Source organism: Peromyscus eremicus, chromosome 23 (assembly GCF_949786415.1).
Source record: "Peromyscus eremicus chromosome 23, PerEre_H2_v1, whole genome shotgun sequence".
NCBI classification, from domain to species: domain Eukaryota; kingdom Metazoa; phylum Chordata; class Mammalia; order Rodentia; family Cricetidae; genus Peromyscus; species Peromyscus eremicus.
In genome coordinates, this window is record NC_081438.1 from 34,252,673 (window position 1) to 34,273,852 (window position 21,180).

At 42.0% G+C, this 21,180-nt stretch overlaps 1 long non-coding RNA gene across 1 annotated transcript; it reads right to left on the reverse strand.

The window, feature by feature from the left end:
• Positions 1-362: 362 nt before the first annotated feature.
• Positions 363-9,905, reverse strand: LOC131898333 (uncharacterized). The gene is made up of 3 exons (XR_009375900.1): positions 9,751-9,905; positions 8,315-8,477; positions 363-485 (listed from the first exon to the last, which is right to left on the reverse strand). It is a non-coding gene; the product is annotated as an uncharacterized LOC131898333 (long non-coding RNA).
• Between the last annotated feature and the right edge of the window lie 11,275 nt (positions 9,906-21,180).

The following is a 21,180-nucleotide window of genomic DNA, read 5'->3' on the forward strand; positions in this document are numbered from 1 at the left end:
TCCATGAGCCTCCTGAGTGGTGGCATCTCAGGCCATCACCCCCTTAACCACATGATCTTTTGGCCCTCATCCTTGACTTCCACTCCTCTTGATCCATCCCAAGTCTTCTCCCCCATGCCTAGCACAGGAAGCACTCCTTCTATGGGGGCGGGGGTCTGTGACTGTAGAACCATCTTCCTTCCGAGTCTTCTCTGGTCCCCTCCCAGGGCTGTAAGGTCTCTAACATCCTACCTCCAGCATCTGCAACTGCAGAACCCTAGAGCTGACTAGGCAAGAGTCGGAGGTGGGGGCCATGGTACAGATGATAATTCAAGTATCCCACTCACCTCAAGAAATAGGGGGGATAGCTTCAGAGACTTGTGGAAGTCTCCTCCTGCAAGTGAGCTCCAATGATGGGGGTCCGGTAATGGACTTGACCCAGAGGGTCAGAGGTCCTAGGACCTGATGGCCTAGGTCCTTACTGGCTCAGCACACCTATTTGCCTCCTAGGAGAAAGATGCAGGATTGTCATCAAGAAAGTATATTCCAGAGAGACCACCAGCTGATTGGACTAAGAGGTGAGTCTTTGTTCTCATAGCCAAACACCCCAGCCTCTAGGCTTTGGGCCCAAGTGCACAACCCTGCACCCCACACAATCACCCATTGCAGTCCCAGTTTCAGGCCAGCAGACAGATCTCTTGCAGACAGGTTGGAATACCACCATCCCCCACCAGACCCTGTAACCTACAAGCCCCACGCCTCCTAAAGCCATCAACCCTCTGAGACTGCAGCTGCTCCCTGGGACAGAGCCCACCAGCGCCGCTGATTAGACTAAGAGCTGCTTCCGGAGACAAAGAGTTCATCAGCAGCAATTAAAACAAGATCACCAATTAAACCAAGAGCTCCCATTGGACCAAGAGTATTGATCAGACCAAGAGATGCTCCCTCAGACACAGACACCACTTGCACTGAGTGGAGGAAGAGATGGGTAGATGCCAGTGCAAAAATACAGTCAACAACATAAAAACCAATAGGCACCATTAGAACCTAGTTGTTCTACATCAGCAAGACCTGAACATCCCAACACAGAAGAAGCAGAAGAAATTGACCATAAAAATGACATTAAGATGATGATAGAGGCCTTTAAAGATGAAATGAAAAATTCCCCTAAAGAATTGGAGGAAAAGACAGACAAAAAATTGGAAGAAATCAATGAATCCCTTAAAGAAAGCCAAGAAAAAAACAAACAGGTGAAGGAACAGTTCAAGATTTGAAAACTGAAATAGAGACAATAAAGAAGATGCAAACTGAGGGAATGCTGGAAATGGAAAATCTGAGTAATCGAACAGGAGTTACAGATGCAAGCATAATCAACAGAATGCAAGAGATGAAGAGAGAATCTCTGGTGGAGAATATGGTAGAGGAAATAGATTTGTCAGTCAAAGAAAACATTAAAGCCAACAAAGTCATAACACAAAACATCCAGGAAATTTGGGAAACCATTAAAAGACCAAACCTAAGAAGAATGGGGATAGAAGAAGGAGAAGAATACCGACTCAAAGGCACAGAAAATATATTCAACAAAACCATAGAAAAAAACATTCCAACCTAATGAAGATACAAGAAGCTTATAGAACACCAAATAGATTGGATCCAAAAAAAAAGTCCCCTTGCCATATAATAACAAACTACCAAACATATAGAATAAAGAAATAATGTTAAGAGCTGTAAAGGAAAAAGGCCAAGTAACATATAAAGACAGACCCATCAGAATAGCACCTGGTCTCAAAGGAGACTCTGAAAGCCAAAAGGTCCTGGACAGATGTTATGCAGACACTAACAGACCATGGGTACCAACCCATTATAACCAGCAAAACTCTCAATCACCATAGACAGAGTAAACAAAATATTCCATGATAAAACCAGATTAAAACAATACCTATCAACAAATCCAGCTCTACAGAAAGCACTAGAAGGAAAAATCCAACCTAAGGAAGTTAGATACACCCATGAAAACACAGGCAATAGATAACCCCACATCATCAAATACCAAAGAAGGGAAACACACAACACTACCACCAAAAGATAACAGGAATTAACAATCACTGGTCATTAATGTCCCTTAATATCAATGGTCTCGATTTGCCTATAAAAAAGACACAGGCTGCAGCCGGGCGGTGGTGGCGCACGCCTTTAATCCCAGCACTCGGGAGGCAGAGCCAGGAGGATCTCTGTGAGTTCGAGGCCAGCCTGGGCTACCAAGTGAGTTCCAGGAAAGGCGCAAAGCTACACAGAGAAACCCTGTCTCGAAAAACCAAAAAAAAAAAAAAAAAAAAAAAAAAGACACAGGCTAACAGAATGGATATGAAAACAGGATCCATCCTTCTGCTACATACAAGACACACCTCAACTTCACATACAGACACTATCTCAGAGTAAAAGGCTGGGAAAAGACTTTCCAATCAAATGGACTTAAGAAGCAAGCTGATGTAGCTATCCTAATATCTAACAAAATAGACTAAACTAAAATAAATCGAAAGAGATTGGGAAGGACATTACATATTTATCACAGGAAAGATCCACCAAGATGGAGTCTCAATTCTGAACATTTATGTCCCAAATACAAGGACATCCACATATGTAAAGGAAACACTACTAAAGCTTAAACCACACATCAAACCCCACACACTAGTGGTGGGAGACTTCAACACTCCACTCTCACCACTGGACAGGTCTGCCATACAGAAACTTACCAGAGAAACAAGGAACTTATCTCATGTTGTGACTCAAATGGACTTAATAGATATCTATACAATATTCCACCCGAACATAAACAAATATACCTTCTTCTCACCACCCCATGGAACATTCTCTAAAATTGACCACATTCTTGGTCACAAAGCAAATCTCAACAGATACAAAAAAAAAAAATTGGAATAACTTCTTGTATTTTATTAGACCACCATGGCTTAATGTTAGATTTCAACAACAAAAAAAATTTACAGAAAGCCTACAATTTCATGGAAACTGAATAATGCCAAACTGAATCACCAATGGGATAAGGAAGAAATAAAGAAAGAAATTAAAGATTTCCTAGAATTCAATGAAAATGAAGGTACAACATACCTAAAATTATGGGACACTATGAAAGCAGTGCTAAAGGAAAATTCATAGCACTAAAGGCCAAAAAAAAAAAAAAAAAGAAGAAGATGGAGGTGCTGGAGAGATGGCTTAGAGGTTAAGAGCACCGACTGCTCTTCCAGAGGTCCTGAGTTCAATTCCCAGCACCCACATGGTGGCTCACAACCATCTGTAATGAGATCTGGCACCCTGTTCTGTATAGATAATAAATAAATAAATCTTTAAAAAAAAAAAAAAAGAAGAAGAAGATGGAGAAATCTCACACTAGTGACTTAACAGCACACCTGAAAGCTCTAGAACAAAAAGAAGCAAACTCACCCAGGAGTAATAGATGCCAAGAAATAATCAAATTGAGGGCTGAAATCAATAAACAGAAACAGAGATAACAATACAAAGAATCAATGAAACAAAGAGTTGGTTCTTTGAGAAAAATCAACAAGATAGACAAGCTCTTATCCAAATTAACAAATCAGAAATGAAAAGGGAGACATAACAACAGACAATGAGGACATCCAGAGAATCATCAGGTCATACTGTACTCCACAAAATTGAAAAATATTAAAGAAATGGACAATTTTCTGCATAGGTACCACTTACCAAAGTTAAACCAAGACCAGATAAACTATTTAAATAGACCAATAACCCCTAAGGAAATAGAAACAGTCATTAAATGTCTCCCAACCAAAAAACAAAAAAACAAAACAAACAAACAAACAAACAAACAAACAAAAAACCAAGGACCAGATGATTTCAGTGCAGAATTCTACCAGATTTTCAAGTAAGCGCTAATACCAATACTCTTCAAATTGTTCCTCACAATAGAAAGAGAAGGAACAGAAGGAATATTACCAAACTTTTTATGAGGCTACAATTACCGTGATACCCAAACCACACAAAGATGCAATAAAGAAAGAGATTTACACACCAATCTACCTCATGAACATTGATGCAAAAATATTCAATAAAATATTGGCAAACCGAATCCAAGAACACATAAAAAAATTATCCACCATGGCCAAGTAGGCTTCACCTCAGGGATGCAAGGATGATTCAACATATGAAAATCTGTCAATGTAATCCACCATATAAACAAACTAAAAGAAAAAAAACACATGATCTTCTCATTAGATGCTGAAGAAGCCTTTGACAAAATCCAACACCCCTTCATGATAAAGGTCCTAGAGAGATCAGGAACACAAGGAACCTAAACATAAAGGCAATTTACAGCAAGTCGACATCCAATATCAAATTTAATGGAGAGAAACTCAAAGCAATTCCATTAAAATCAGGAACAAGACAAGGCTGTCCACTCTCCTCATATTTGTTCAATATAATATTTGAAGTTCTAGCTAGAGCAATAAGACAACAAAAGGAGATCAAAGGGATAGAAATTAGAAAGAGAGAAGTCAAACTTTCTCTATTTGCAGATTATATGATAGTATATCTAAGTGACACCAAAAATTCTACCAGGGAACTCCTACCACTGATAAACATCTTCAGTAATGTGCCAGGATACAAGATTAACTCAAAAAAATCAGTATCTCTTATATATACAAACCATAAACAGGCTGAGAAAGAAATCACAGAAACATCATCCTTTACAATAGCCACAATAAAATACCTTGGGGTAACTCTAATTAAGCAAATGAAATACCTGTATGACAAGAACTTTAAATCTCTGAAGAAAGAAATCGAGGAAGATATCAGAAATTGGAAAGATCTCCCATGCTCCTGGATAGGTAGGATTAACATAGTAAAAATGGCAATCTTACCAAAAGCAATCTACAGATTCAACACAGTCCCCATCAAAATCTCAACATGATTTCTTCACAGACTTGGAAAGAACAATACTCAACTTCATATGAAAAAACAAAAAACCCAGGATAGCTAAAACAATCCTGTACAATAAAGCCATCTCTGGAGGCATGACAATCTCTGATCTCAAGCTCTACTATAGAGCTATAGTAATAAAAAGAGCTTGGTATTGGCACAAAAACCAACATGTGAACCAATGGAAGCCAACTGAAGACCCTGACAGTAATATACACACTTATGAACACCTGATTTTTGACAAAGAAGCCAAAAATGTACAATAGAAAAAAGAAAGCATCTTCAACAAATGGTGCTGGCATAACTGGATGTCAACATGTAGAAGAATGCAAAGAGATCCATATCTGTCACCATGTACAAAACGCAAGTCCAAATGGATCAAAGACCTCAATATAAATCCAGCCACACTGAACTTGATAGAAGAGAAAGTAGGAAGTAGTCTTGAATGCATTGGCACAGGAGACCACTTCCTAAATATAACACTGGTAGCACCGACACTGAGAGAAACAATTAATAAATGGGACCTCCTGAAACGGAGAAGCTTTTGTAGGGCAAAGGACATGGTCAATAAGACAAAAATACAGCCTACAGAATGGGAAAAGATAGTACCCCTACCCCACATCTGACAGAGGGCTGACCTCCAAAATAAAGAATTCAAGAAACTAGACTTCAAAATACTGAACAATCCAATTAAAAATGGGCTACAGAGCTAAACAGAGAATTCTCAACAGAAGAATCTCAAATGGCTGAAAGACATTTAAGGAATTGTCAACATCCTTAGGCGTCAGGGAAGTGCAGATCAAAATGACTCTGAGATTCCATCTTACACCTGTCAGAATGGCTAAGATCAAAAACACTGAAGACAGCTTATGTTGGAGAGGATGTGGAGCAAGAGGAACATTCCTACACTGTTGGTGGGAATGCAAACTTGTACAGCCACTTTGGAAATCAGTATGGCTTTTTCTCTGAAAATTGGGAATCAATATATCTCAACACCCAGCTATACCACTCTTGGGCATATACTCAAGGAATGGTAGGACAACTTACACAGCCTTAGTGCAAGAGGGAGGGGTTTGGACCTGCCCCAACTGAATGTACCAGGATCTGCTGAGCCCCATGGGAGGCCTTCCCTTGGAGGAGGTAGGAATGGGGGGTAGGTTGAGGGGGAAGGATCTGGGGTGGGAGGAGGGAGGAGAGGGGGATCTGTAGTTGGTATGTAAAATGAATTGAAAATTTCTAAATAATAAAAAAAGAAAAAATCTGGCAAGAAACAAGCCAAGCCAAATCTGGGCATTTATAATTAAGAAAAATAAAATAAAATATAAGTGTAAATTCACATGACAAATGAAAACTAAAGATATAAAAATCATCTGTGAGAAACTCAGAACTAAAAAAGTAAAACAAACCTTCATTAAAGTAACAAGCATAAAATTTATATTACAGAAAATAGAATCATCTACAAAATATGGAAAGAAACAGAATGAGAGTATAATTCCCAGAATATAGATCTAAAAGTCAAAAGTATTTTCAAGGCTATATTGAAATATAGCATGGTAGAAAGCAAAGCCAGCACTTTGTAATTTGGTTGCTTAGTGTAGGTTGTTTGTGGGACTCCTAACAGTGCAAATGTGGATGTCTCTGACTCTTACTTGCTCTTGGGACCCTTTTCCTCCTACTGGTCCTACTTTGCCTCACCCAGCCTTGATATGGGAGTTTGTGCCTGGTCTTATTACATCTTAAGATGACATTTTAGGTTGATATCCCTGGGAAACCTGTACTTTTCTGAAGGCAAAGGAGGAACAGTGGATCTGGGAAAGAGAGGAGGTGGGGGGTGCTGGAATGGGAGGAGTGGAGAGAAGAAAGGCTGCCATCAAAATATATAGTACTAGAGAAGAATTTTTTTAAAAGAACGGGAATAATAGAAAAAAGAGGAAATGTTAATGAAATAATAATTTATTGTAATATAAATATTATGTGCAAAAAAGAAAGTATATTCTGGCAAGTGTTTGTCTGAGTCATGATATTAATCTATCTATGTGATGTTTCTGCTCATGTGTTCATTATAATACACAGGCCATATATATTTTAAAAGATCTTGGGGGCCAGCGATATGACTCAGTGGATTGAAGGTGTTTGCTGCCAAGCCTGAACACTACATTCAAAATCCAGGAGTCAAATTGGGAGATAGAAACTGACACCCACATCTTATCTTCTGACATGGCCAAGTGCCCCATTCCATGCTAATCAGGGCACATGCACATGTGCACATAAACACATACCAACACCAACACCAACACACACACACACACATACTAACACACAAACACACACTAACACACACACACACACACACACACACACACAAATAAAGATAAGAGAGGATGTTAACATCAAGGAATATACTGGATTGGAATGGCACATTCCTGGCATATATATGAAGCCATGAAACCATAGGGGTGCCTTCCTCTGTACCACACAAAGAGCAAATGGTAGTTTAGGCCTTTTAACTCTAGAGACTTCCAGCTAGACGGAGCTAGATCTGGGGATTAATTACATTCTTGAAGACACTGTAATTCCTTGGACCTCCTGAGTGACAACAGGACATTAAAGGCTCTCCCTGGGAATCTCTGCTCCTTCTCATTCATTTTAGTCTTTATATGTGTGCATGAGTGTAAGATAAAAGAGAGAGAGAAGGAAAAATAGAGGCACACTGTACGCAATACATGCCAGTGGCCTTTGTGGAGGCCACTGGATGCTCAGGTGTTGGTCTGCAACTTCTCCCTTTCTGGGGGCAGGGTCTCAAGTCATCCTCTGCACAGAGCTGGCTAGCTGGTCCAGGAACTTCAAGCTTGTTGCCTAGCTCTGCCTACCATCTCACTACAGCCATGAAAGAGTCCTGAGGTGTTTGCCTTCAGCTCTTACATGTCTTCTTGGGCCCCAAAGAGAGGTTCATATACTCCTTATCAGTGGGAAAGCATCGCATCATCTCCTCTGAACTCTCCATACCACTGTTTTGAGTGTACAGTGTATCCTGGACCATTCTATCTTTCAAAGAATGATCAGCAACTACGTAATATCCCTCGAGAGCCTCCTGAGTACTGGGATTACATGCTCACACCACTCCATGCTACTTTTCCTTCTTTGGCCACTTGATCTAACCAGGGGCTCTCACGGTTAATCCCCTCTCTAACTGGGATATGTGAAAATATGTGCAACATCCATCCAAGGATGCTTCAGGTCCCACCAGGGGCTCTTAAGGCCTTTAACATTCCACCTCCTACACCTTCAGCCTCGTGCCCTGCATGTGTCTCAGACAGGGGCTACAAGGCTACAGGACAGAAGATAAGCCATGTTTCAAACTTACCTCAAGTAACAGGGGGAGTAACTTGGGAGGCTTTGGAGAATTCTCCAGCAGGGGAGCTCCAATGGGTGTGGGGCAGGGCCAGAAGTGGACTTGACCCAGAGGGTCAGTGGTCCTGGGACCTGTTGTCGTAGGTCCCTACTGTCCAGGCACACTGGTGAGTGTCCTAAGAGCAAAGAGGAGGGACTGTCATTAAGAAAGTAAATTAGGGCTGGTTGAGGGGTTCAGTGGACACAGGCTTTTGTTGCCAGTCCAAGGACTGGAGTGAACTATCCAGATCCTCAGGACCCACATGGGAGAAGAGAAATGACACCCACAAGTTGTCCTCAGAACCATGCCTGTGTGTGATGGTATACCGTCACTGGGTATACAAGTCACACAATCCATGGGATACAAATACTTTTAATAAAGGCATGCGTATGGTTAATAGGGAATAAATTCAGTTGGCCGAGTGCCAGCCTAGCATGCAGGAAGCCATTGGTTCCCTCCTCAGCACCGAAAGCCACGTGGTAACTCAGGCCAGTGATCCTGGCTCTGCCAAGGCTGGAGGCAGCTGACAGAGCAATTGAAAGTCCTCCTTGGTGAGACCGTTGGTCCCTACAGTGAGCCATCCTATGTGTTTTTGTAAAACCATGAAGTGCCATTAGAGGCTCTCCTTCAGAATGTCCACTTAACTCTGCTTCATGTCCTTGTTTGTACTTGCCTCTCTGTCTCCTGTAGACTGGACACGCACACACTGCCTGTGAGCAGGAGCAACATGTCTCTTGCAAGTATTTGGAGGGAACCAGGCATCACAGGATGTGGTCCTAGCCTTCCACCTTTTTGAAACAGTGCCTTTTCTCCAGTGTGCTCCCCCTGCCTGCTGCCCTATGAATTTCTGAACTGCTTGTATCAGCTCTGCCTCCCAGGTGGCCACAGAAAGCCCCTGAGTATGACCTATGCTACTCCCTCAATTTTGCCTGTATTGTTGGGCCTCAAACTCAGATCCTCTGCTGGTTGGCAAGGTCTTACCCAATAAGCCATGTCCTCAGCACTCCTTCTCCTCCACTGCCAAGGATCCAGGCCATCCTGGGACATCTTATGTTTCCCAGGCTAATCTCTAAACAGTAAATCTCTGTGAGCCTCCTGAGTGGTGGCATCTCAGGCCATCACCCCTTTAACCACATGATCTTTTGGCCCTCATCCTTGACTTCCACTCCTCTTGATCCATCCCAAGTCTTCTCCCCCATGCCTAGCACAGGAAGCACTCCTTCTGTGGGGGCGGGGGTCTGTGACTGTAGAACCATCTTCCTTCCGAGTCTTCTCCGGTCCCCTCCCAAGGCTGTAAGGTCTCTACCATCCCACCTCCAGCATCTGCAACTGCAGAACCCTAGAGCTGTCTAGGCATGAGTCGGAGGTGGGGGCCATGGTACAGATGATAATTCAAGTATCCCACTCACCTCAAGAAATAGGGGGGATAGCTTCAGAGACTTGTGGAAGTCTCCTCCTGCAAGTGAGCTCCAATGGTGGGGGTCCGGTAATGGACTTGACCCAGAGGGTCAGAGGTCCTAGGACCTGATGGCCTAGGTCCTTACTGGCTCAGCACACCTATGTGCCTCCTAGGAGAAAGATGCAGGATTGTCATCAAGAAAGTATATTCCAGAGAGTCCACCAGCTGATTGGACTAAGAAGCGAGTCTTTGTTCTCATAGCCAAACACCCCAGCCTCTAGGCTTTGGGCCCAAGTGCACAACCCTGCACCCCACACAATCACCCATTGCAGTCCCAGTTTCAGGCCAGCAGACAGATCTCTTGCAGACAGGTTGGAATACCACGTCCCCCCATCAAACCCTGTAACCTACAAGCTCCACACCTCCCAAAGCCACCCACCCTCTGAGACTGCAGTTGCTCCCTGGGACAGAGCCCACCAGTGCCGCTGATTAGACTAAGAGCTGCTTCCGGAGACAAAGAGTTCATCAGCACCAATAGGAACAAGATCCCCGATTTAACCAAGAGCTCCCATTGGACCAAGAGTATTGATCAGACCAAGAGATGCTCCCTCAGACATAGATACCGCTGGCATTGAGTGAAGAAAGAGATGGGCAGATGCCAGTGCAAAAATACAGTCAACAACATAAAGGCCAATATGGCTCCATCAGATCATATATCAAAAGACCTGAACATCCCAACACAGAAGAAGCAGAAGAAATTGACCATAAAAATGACATTAAGAAGATGATAGAGTCCTTTAAAGATGAAATGAAAAATTCCCTTAAAGAATTGGAGGAAAAGACAGACAAAAAATTGGAAGAAATCAATGAATCCCTTAAAGAAAGCCAAGAAAAAAACAAACAGGTGAAGGAACAGTTGAAGATTTGAAAACTGAAAATAGAGACAATAGAGAAGATGCAAACTGAGGGAATGCTGGAAATGGAAAATCTGAGTAAAAGAACAGGAGCTACAGATGCAAGCATAAGCAACAGATGCAAGAGAGAATCTCTGGTGGTGAAGATATGGTAGAGAAAATAGATTTGTCATTCAAAGAAAACATTAAAGCCAACAAAGTCATAACACAAAACATCCAGGAAATCTGGGAAACCATTAAAAGACCAAACCTAAGAGAAATGGGGATAGAGGAAGGAGAAGAATACCAACTCAAAGGCACAGAAAATATATTCAACTAAACCTAGAAGAAAACTTTCCAACCTAAATTTGGTAAAAGACCAAACAAGAAAAATGGGGATAGAAGAAGGAGAAGAATACCAACTCAAAGGCACAGAAAATATATTCAACAAAACCATTGAAGAAAACATTCCAACCTAATGAAGATACAAGAAGCTTATAGATACAAATAGATTGGATCCAAAAAAAGTCCCCTTGCAGTATAATAACAAACTACTAAACATATAGAATAAAGAAAAAAATGTTAAGAGCTGTAAAGGAAAAAGGCCAAGTAACATATAAAGACAGACCCATCAGAATAGCACCTGGTCTCAGAGGAGACTCTGAAAGCCAAAATGTCCTGGACAGGTGTTATGCAGACACTAAGAGACCATGGGTACCAACCCAAACTATTATAACCAGCAAAACTCTCAATCACCATAGACAGAATAAACAAAATATTCCATGATAAAACCAGATTAAAACAATACCTATCAACAAATCCAGCCCTACAGAAAGCACTAGAAGGAAAAATCCAACCTAAGGAAGTTAGATACACCCATGAAAACACAGGCAATAGATAACCCCACATCATCAAATACCAAAGAAGGGAAACACACAACACTACCACCAAAAGATAACAGGAATTAACAATCACTGGTCATTAATGTCCCTTAATATCAATGGTCTCGATTTGCCTATAAAAAGACACAGGCTAACAGAATGGATATGAAAACAGGATCCATCCTTCTGCTACATACAAGACACAGCTCAACTTCAGAGACAGACACTACCTCAGAGTAAAAACTGGGAAAAGACTTTCCAATCAAATGGACTTAAGAAGCAAGCTATAGCTATCCTAATATCTAACAAAACAGACTTCAAACTAAAATAAATCAAAAGAGATTGGGAAGGACATTACATATTTATCACAGGAAAGATCCACCAAGATGAAGTCTCAATTCTGAACATTTATGCCCCAAATACAAGGACATCCACATATGTAAAAGAAACATTACTAAAGCTTAAATCACACATCAAACCCCACACACTAGTGGTGGGAGACTTCAACACCCCACTCTCACCACTGGACAGGTCTGCCATACAGAAACTTAACAGAGAAACAAGGGACTTAAATGATGTTGTGACTCAAATGGACTTAATAGATATGTATACAATATTCCACCCAAACATAAACAAATACACCTTCTTCTCACCACCCCATGGAACATTCTCTAAAATTGACCACATTCTTGGTCACAAAGCAAATCTCAACAGATACAAAAAAATTGGAATAACCTCTTGTATTTTATTGGACCACCATGGCTTAAAGTTAGATTTCAACAACAAAAAATTTACAGAAAGCCTACAATCTCATGGAAACTGAATAATGCCCAACTGAATCACCAATGGGTCAAGGAAGAAATAAAGAAAGAAATTAAAGATTTCCTAGAATTCAATGAAAATGAAGGTACAACATACCTAAAATTATGGGACACTATGAAAGCAGTGCTAAGAGGAAAATTCATAGCACTAAAGGCCAAAAAAAAAAAAAAGAAGAAGAAGAAGATGGAGGTGCTGGAGAGATGGCTTAGAGGTTAAGAGCACCGACTGCTCTTCCAGAGGTCCTGAGTTCAATTCCCAGCACCCACATGGTGGCTCACAACCATCTGTAATGAGATCTGGTGCCCTCTTCTGTATAGATAATAAATAAATAAATCTTTAAAAAAAAAAAGAAGATGGAGAAATCTCACACTAGTGACTTAACAGCACACCTGAAAGCTCTAGAACAAAAAGAAGCAAACTCACCCAGGAGTAATAGATGCCAAGAAATAATCAAATTGAGGGCTGAAATCAATAAATAGAAACAGAGTTAACAATACAAAGAATCAATGAAACAAAGAGTTGGTTCTTTGAGAAAAATCAACAAGATAGACGAGCTCTTATCCAAATTAACAAATCAGAAATGAAAAGGGAGACATAACAACAGACAATGAGGACATCCAGAGAATCATCAGGTCATACTGTACTCCACAAAATTGAAAAATATTAAAGAAATGGACAATTTTCTGGATAGGTACCACATACCAAATTTAAACCAAGACCAGATAAACTATTTAAATAGACCAATAACCCCTAAGGAAATAGAAACAATCATTAAATGTCTCTCAACCAAAAACAAAACAAAACAAAACAAAAAACCAAGGACCAGATGATTTCAGTGCAGAATTCTACCAGATTTTCAAATAATAGCTAATACCAATACACTTCAAATTGTTCCACATAATAGAAACAGAAGGAATATTACCAAACTTTTTTTTTTTTTTTTTTTCCGAGACAGGGTTTCTCTGTGTAGCTTTGCGCCTTTCCTGGAACTCACTTGGTAGTCCAAGCTGGCCTCGAACTCACAGAGATCCACCTGGCTCTGCCTCCCAAGTGCTGGGATTAAAGGCGTGCGCCACCACCGCCCGGCCCAAACTTTTTATGAGGCTACAATTACCATGATACCCAAACCACACAAAGATGCAATAAAGAAAGAGAATTACAGACCAATCTCCCTCATGAATATTGATGCAAAAACATTCAATGAAATACTGGCAAACCGAATCCAAGAACACATAAAAAAAATTATCCACCATGGCCAAGTAGGCTTCACCTCAGGGATGCAAGGATGATTCAACATATGAAAATCTGTCAATGTAATCCACCATATAAACAAACTGAAAGAAAATAAAACACATGATCTTCTCATTAGATGGTGAAGAAGCCTTTGACAAAATCCAACACCCCAAAGAACCTAAACATAAAGGCAATTTACAGCAAGCCGACAGCCAATATCAAATTAAATGGAGAGAAACTCAAAGCAATTCCACTAAAATCAGGAACAAGACAAGGCTGTCCACTCTCCTCATATTTATTCAATATAATACTTGAAGTTCTAGCTAGAGCAATAAGACAACAAGAGGAGATCAAAGGGATAGAACTTAGAAAGGGAGAAGTCAACTTTCTCTATTTGCAGATGATATGATAGTATACATAAGTGACCCCCAAAATTCTACCAGGGAACTCCTACCACTGATAAATATCTTCAGTAATGTGGCAGGATACAAGATTAACTCAAAAAAAAAATCAGTATCCCTCCTATATACAAACCATAAACAGGCTGAGAAAGATATCACAGAAACATCACCCTTTACAATAGCCACAATGAAATACCTTGGGGTAACTCTAATTAAGCAAGTGAAATACCTGTATGACAAGAACTTTAAATCTCTGAAGAAAGAAATTGAGGAAGATATCAGAAATTGGAAAGATCTCCCATGCTCGGGGATAGGTAGGATTAACATAGTAAAAATGGCAATCTTACCAAAAGCAATCTACAGATTCAATACAGTCCCCATCAAAATCCCAACACGATTTCTTCACAGACTTGGAAAGAACAATACTCAACTTCATATGAAAAAACAAAAAACCCAGGATACCTAAAACAATTCTGTACAATAAAGCCATCTCTGGAGGCATGACAATCTCTGACCTCAAGCTCTACTATAGAGCTATAGTAATAAAAACAGCTTGGTATTGGCACAAAAACCAACATGTGGACCAATGGAAGCCAACTGAAGACCCTGACAGTAATATACACACTTATGAACACCTGATTTTTGACAAAGAAGCCAAAACTGTACAATAGAAAAAAGAAAGCATCTTCAACAAATGGTGCTGGCATAACTGGATGTCAACATGTAGAAGAATGCAAAGAGACCCATATCTGTCACCATGTACAAAACTCAAGTCCAAATGGATCAAAGACCTCAATATAAATCCAGCCACACTAAACTTGATAGAAGAGAAAGTAGGAAGTAGTCTTGAATGCATTGGCACAGGAGACCACTTCCTAAATATAACACTGGTAGCACAGACACTGAGAGAAACAATTAATAAATGGGACCTCCTGAAACTGAGAAGCTTTTGTAGGGCAAAGGACATGGTCAATAAGACAAAATGACAGCCTATAGAATGAGAAAAGATAGTCCCCAACCCCACATCTGACAGAGGGCTGACCTCCAAAATACATAAAGAATTCAAGAAACTCGACTTCAAAATACTGAACAATCCAATTAAAAATGGGCTACAGAGCTAAACAGAGAATTCTCAACAGAAGAATCTCAAATGGCTGAAAGACATTTAAGGAATTGCTCAACATCCTTAGGCATCAGGGAAGTGCAGATCAAAATGACTCTGAGATTCCATCTTACACCTGTCAGAATGGCTAAGATCAAAAACACTGAAGACAGCTTATGTTGGAGAGGATGTGGAGCAAGAGGACCACTCCTACACTGTTGGTGGGAATGTAAACTTGTACAGCCACTTTGGAAATCAGTATGGCTATTTCTCTGAAAATTGGGAATCAATCTACCACAAGACCCAGCTATACCACTCTTGGGCATATACTCAAGGAATGCTCAATCATACATACCACAAGGACACATGCTCAACTATGTTCATAGCAGCATTATTTGTTTTTTTGTTTTGGTTTTGGTTTTGGTTCTTCGAGACAGGGTTAGCCAGAATATGGAAACAATCTAGATGCCCCTCAACTGAAGAATGGATAAAGAAAATGTGGCACATATACACAATGAAATATTACTCAGCAGTAAAAAAAAAACATTTATATCATAAAATTTGCAGGCAAATGGACGGAACTAGAAAATACTATCCTGAGTCAGAAGGTCAAACATGGTATTTACTCACTCATAAGTGGATATTAGATGTAAAGCAAAGGATAACCAGAGTACAACCCACAGCCCCAGAGAAGCTAGCTAACAAGGAGGACCCTAAGAGGGACTCATAAATCGCCCAGTGAAGGAGAAATAGATGAGATCTCCATTAGCAAACTGAGTGTGTGGGGGTTAATGATTGGCAAGGGATGGGGGATGAGAACATAAGGGAATTTGAGGTTCGAGCTAGAACAGGGACAGAGTGGGAGAGCAAGGAAAGAGATACCATGATAAATGAAGACACCATGGTAATAGCGAGAAGTGCTAGGGAAGTTCCCAGGAATCCACAAGGTGACCCCACCTTAGACTACTGGCAATAGTGGAGAGAGTGTCTGAACTGGCCTATTCAGGTAATCAGATTAGTGATTACCCTAACTGGTATCATAGAGCCTTCATCCAGTAACTGATGGAAGCAGATACAGAAATTCACAGCCAGGCACCAGGCCGAGCTCCAGGGGTGCAATCAATGAGAGAAAGGAGGGATTCTATGAGCAAGAGACATTGAGATTATGATGGGAAAGCATACAGAGAAGGCCAGCCAAACCAGTGGAAACTCATGAACTGTGGACCATTAGCTGTGGAGCCCCAATGGGACTGGACTAGACTCTCTGGATAGGTGAGATAGTTGTTTAGCTTGAACTGTTTAGGGCCCCCCAGGCAGTGGGATTGGGATCCATTCCTGGTGCATGAGTGGGCTTTTTGGAGCCCAGAGCCTATGGTAGGACACCTTACACACCTTGGTGCAAGGGGGAGGGGTTTGGACCTGCCCCAACTGAATGTACCAGGATCTGCTGAGTCCCCATGGGAGATCTTGCCTTGGAGGAGGTGGGAATGGGGGGTGGTTTGAGGGGGAAGGCTCTGGGGTGGGAGGGTGGAGGAGAGGAGGACCTGTAGTTGGTATGTAAAATGAACAGAAAATTTCTTAATAATAAAAAAAGAAAAAATCTGGCAAGAAACAAGCCAAGCCAAAGCTGGGCATTTATAATTAAGAAAAATAAAATAAAATATAAGTGTAAATTCACATGACAAATGAAAACTAAAGATATAAAAATCATCTGTGAGAAACTCAGAACTACAAAAGTAAAACAAACCTTCATTAAAGTAACAAGCATGCAATTTGTATTACAGAAAATAGAATCATACACAAAATATGGAAAGAAACAGAATGAGAGTATAATTCCAAGAATATAGATCTAAAAGTCAAAAGTATTTTCAAGGCTATATTGAAATATAGCATGGTAGAAAGCAAAGCCAGCACTTTGTAATTTGGTTGTTTAGTGTAGTTTGTTTGTGGGACTCCTAACAGTGCGAATGTGGATGTCTCTGACTCTTACTTGCTCTTGGGACCCTTTTCCTCCTACTGGTCCTACTTTGCCTCACCCAGCCTTGATATGGGAGTTTGTGCCTGGTCTTTTTACATCTTAAGATGACATTTTAGGTTGATATCCCTGGGAAACCTGTACTTTTCTGAAGGCAAAGGAGGAACAGTGGATCTGGGGAACAGAGGAGGTGGGGGGTGCTGGAATGGGAGGAGTGGAGAGAAGAAAGGCTGCAATCAAAATATATAGTAATAGAGAAGAATTTTTTTAAAAGAACGGGAATAATAGAAAATAGAGGAAATGTTAATGAAATAATACTTTATTGTAATATAACTATTATATGCAAAAAAGAAAGTGTATTCTGGCAAGTGTTTGCCTGAGTCATGATATTAATCTATCTATGTGATGTTTCTATTCATGTGTTCATTATAATACAGAGGCCATATATATTTTAAAAGATCTTGGGGGCCAGCAATATGGCTCAGTGGATTGAAGGTGTTTGCTGCCAAGCCTGAACACTACCTTCAAAATCCAGGAGTCAAATTGGGAGATGAAAACTGACACCCACATCCTATCTTTTGACATGGCAAAGTGCCCCATTCCATGCTAATCAGGGCACATGCACATGTGCACATAAACACATACCAACACCAACACACACACACACACACACACACACACACACACACACACACACACACATAAAGTTAAGAGAGGATGTTAAAATCAAGGAATATACTGGATTGGAATGGCACATTCCTGGCATATATATGAAGCCATGAAACCATAGGGTGTCTTCCTGTGTACCACACAAATAGCAAATGGTAGTTTAGGCCTTTTAACTCTAGAGACTTTCAGCTAGACAGAGCTGGATCTGGGGATTAATTACATTCTTGAAGACACTGTAATTCCTTGGACCTCCTGAGTGACAACAGGACATTAAAGGCTCTCCCTGGGAATCTCTGATCCTTCTCATTCATTTTAGTCTTTATATGTGTGCATGAGTGTAAGATAAAAGAGACAGAGAAGGATAAATAGAGATACACTGTACGCAATACATGCCAGTGGCCTTTGTGGAGGCTACTGGATGCTCAGGTGTTGGTCTGCAACTTCTCCCTTTCTGGGGCAGGGTCTCAAGTCATCCTCTGCACAGAGCTGGCTAGCTGGTCCAGGAACTTCAAGCTTGTTGCCTAGCTCTGCCTACCATCTCACTACAGCCATGAAGGAGTCCTGAGGTGTTTGCCTTCAGCTCTTACATGTGTTCTTGGGACCCAAAGAGAGGTCCACATGCTCCTTATCACTGGGAAAGCATCACATCATCTCCTCTGAACTCTCCATACCACTGTTTTGAGTGTACAGTGTATCCTGGACCATTCTATCTTTCCCAGAATGATCAGCAACTACGTAATATCCCTCGAGAGCCTCCTGAGTACTGGGATTACATGCTCACACCACTCCATGCTACTTTTCCTTCTTTGGCCACTTGATCTAACAAGGGGCTCTCACGGTTAATCCCCTCTCTAGGTGGGATATGGGAAATATGTGCAACATCCATCCAAGGATACTTCAGGTCCCACCAGGGGCTGTTAACGTCTTTAACATTCCTCCTCCTACACCTTCACCCTCGTGCCCTGCACGTGTCTCTCAGACAGGGGCTATAAAAATACAGGACAGAAGATAAGCCATGTTTCTAACTCACCTCAAGTAATAGGGAGAGTAACTTGGGAGGCTTTGGAGAATTCTACAGCAGGGGAGCTCCAATGGGTGTGGGGCAGGGCCAGAAGTGGACTTGACCCAGAGGGTCAGTGGTCCTGGGACCTGTCGACGTAGGTCCCTACTGTCCAGGCACACTGGTGAGTGTCCTAAGAGCAAAGATGAGGAACTGTCATTAAGAAAGTAAATTAGGGCTGTTTGAGGGGTTCAGTGGACACAGGCTTTTGTTGCCAGTCCAAGGACTGGAGTGAACTATCCAGATCCTCAGGACCCACATGGGAGGAGAGAAATGACACCCACAAGTTGTCCTCAGAACCATGCCTGTGTGTCATGGTATACCGTCACTGGGTATACAAGTCACACAATCCATGGGATACAAATACTTTTAATAAAGGCATGCGTATGGTTAATAGGGAATACATTCCCTTGGCCGAGTGCCAGCCTAGCATGCAGGAAGCCATTGGTTCCCTCCTCAGCACCGAAAGCCACGTGGTAACTCAGGCCAGTGATCCTGGCTCTGCCAAGGCTGGAGGCAGCTGACAGAGCAATTGAAAGTCCTCCTTGGTGAGACCGTTGGTCCCTACAATGAGCCATCCTAGGTGTTTTTGTAAAACCATGAAGTGCCATTAGAGGCTCTCCTTCAGAATGTCCACTTAACTCTGCTTCATGTCCTTGTTTGTACTTGCCTGTCTGTCTCCTGTAGACTGGACACGCACACACACACTGGCTGTGAGCAGGAGCAACATGTCTCTTGCAAGTATTTGGAGGGAACCAGGCATCACAGGATGTGGTCCTAGCCTTCCACCTTTGTGAAACAGTGCCTTTTCTCCATTGTGCTCCCCCAGCCTGCTGCCCTATGAATTTCTGAACTGCTTGTATCAGCTCTGCCTCCCAGGTGGCCACAGAAAGCCCCTGAGTATGACCTATGCTACTCCCTCAATTTTGCCTGTATTGTTGGGCCTCAAACTCAGATCCTCTGCTGGTTGGCAAGGTCTTACCCAATAAGCCATCTCCTCAGCACTCCTTCTCCTCCACTGCCGAGGGTCCAGGCCAGCCTGGGACATCTTATGTTTCCCAGGCTAATCTCTAAACAGTAAATCTCCTTGAGCCTCCTGAGTGGTGGCATCTCAGGCCATCACCCCCTTAACCACATGATCTTTGGCCCTCATCCTTGACTTCCACTCCTCTTGATCCATCCCAAGTCTTCTCCCCCATGCCTAGCACAGGAAGCACTCCTTCTGTGGGTGCAGGGTCTGTGACTGTAGAACCATCTTCCTTCCAAGTCTTCTCCGGTCCCCTCCCAGGGCTGTAAGGTCTCTACCATCCCACCTCCAGCATCTGCAACTGCAGAACCCTAGAGCTGTCTAGGCATGAGTCGGAGGTGGGGGCCATGGTACAGATGATAATTCAAGTATCCCACTCACCTCAAGAAATAGGGGGGATAGCTTCAGAGACTTGTGGAAGTCTCCTCCTGCAAGTGAGCTCCAATGGTGGGGGTCCGGTAATGGACTTGACCCAGAGGGTCAGAGGTCCTAGGACCGGATGGCCTAGGTCCTTACTGGCTCAGCACACCTATTTGCCTCCTAGGAGAAAGATGCAGGATTGTCATCAAGAAAGTATATTCCACAGAGTCCACCAGCTGATTGGACTAAGAGGTGAGTCTTTGTTCTCATAGCCAAACACCCCAGCCTCTAGGCTTTGGGCCCAAGTGCACAACCCTGCACCCCACACAATCACCCATTGCAGTCCCAGTTACAGGCCAGCAGACAGATCTCCTGCAGACAGGTTGGAATACCACCATCCCCCACCAGACCCTGTAACCTACAAGCCCCACCCCACCTAAAGCCACCCACCCTCTGAGACTGCAGCTGCTCCCTGGGACAGAGCCCTCCAGCACCGCTGATTAGACTAAGAGCTGATTCCGGAGACAAAGACTTCATCAGCACCAATTGGACCACGATCCCCAATTAAACCAAGAGCTCCCATTGGATCAAGGGTATTGATCGGACCAAGGGAGGCTCCCTCAGACAGAGACACTGCTTGCACTGAGTGGAGGAAGAGATGGGTAGATGCCAGTGCAAAAATACAGTCAACTACATAAAAACCAATATGGCACCATTAGAACCTAGTTGTTCTACATCAGCAAGACCTGAACATCCCAACACAGAAGAAGCAGAAGAAATTCACCATAAAAATGACATTAAGATGATGATAGAGGCCTTTGAAGATGAAATGAAAAATTCCCCTAAAGAATTCGAGGAAAAGACAGACAAAAAATTGGAAGAAATCAATGAATCCCTTAAAGAAAGCCAAGAAAAAAACAAACAGGTGAAGGAACAGTTCAAGATTTGAAAACTGAAATAGAGACAATAGAGAAGATGCAAACTGAGGGAATGCTGGAAATGGAAAATCTGAGTAAA